We start from the raw sequence: 357 nt of genomic DNA, 5'->3' as shown, positions 1-357 counted from the left end.
TTTGTCAATTAGCCGTAGAAAATCTTTTGAAGGGCCGTTTGGGGGTGCCTGAGTGGCTTACGGCCACACCGCTCTGGGAGCGCCCGATCTCATCAGATCTCGGAAGCTAAGCAGAGCAGGGCTTGGTTAGTACTTGGACGGGTGACCGCCTGGGAATACCTAGTGCTTTAAGCCTTTTTCGCTTCGCCTTCGAAAAACGGCTGAGGGCGCTTCGGTGTAAGGAGAATTTTTGAACGTCTCTTTAGGAAACAGCAGGGGGCGCTGCTGTTGCTGCTGCTGCTGCTTCTTTTTCTCCCTATCCTGTACACAGTGCTGTGTAAATGTTACATCGTGTTTTGAAGGCCCGTCTGGGGTGTG

General features: G+C 52.4%; 1 non-coding gene across 1 annotated transcript; it reads left to right on the top strand.

Annotated features, from left to right (window-relative positions):
• The first annotated feature begins 55 nt into the window (after nucleotides 1–55).
• Nucleotides 56–174, top strand: LOC123967066. The gene has a single exon (XR_006824181.1). It is a non-coding gene; the product is annotated as a 5S ribosomal RNA (ribosomal RNA).
• Nucleotides 175–357: the final 183 nt, after the last annotated feature.

This window comes from Micropterus dolomieu, unplaced genomic scaffold (genome assembly GCF_021292245.1).
Source record: "Micropterus dolomieu isolate WLL.071019.BEF.003 ecotype Adirondacks unplaced genomic scaffold, ASM2129224v1 contig_14964, whole genome shotgun sequence".
Lineage (NCBI taxonomy): Eukaryota > Metazoa > Chordata > Actinopteri > Centrarchiformes > Centrarchidae > Micropterus > Micropterus dolomieu.
This window is presented reverse-complemented; position numbering and strand designations above follow the sequence as displayed.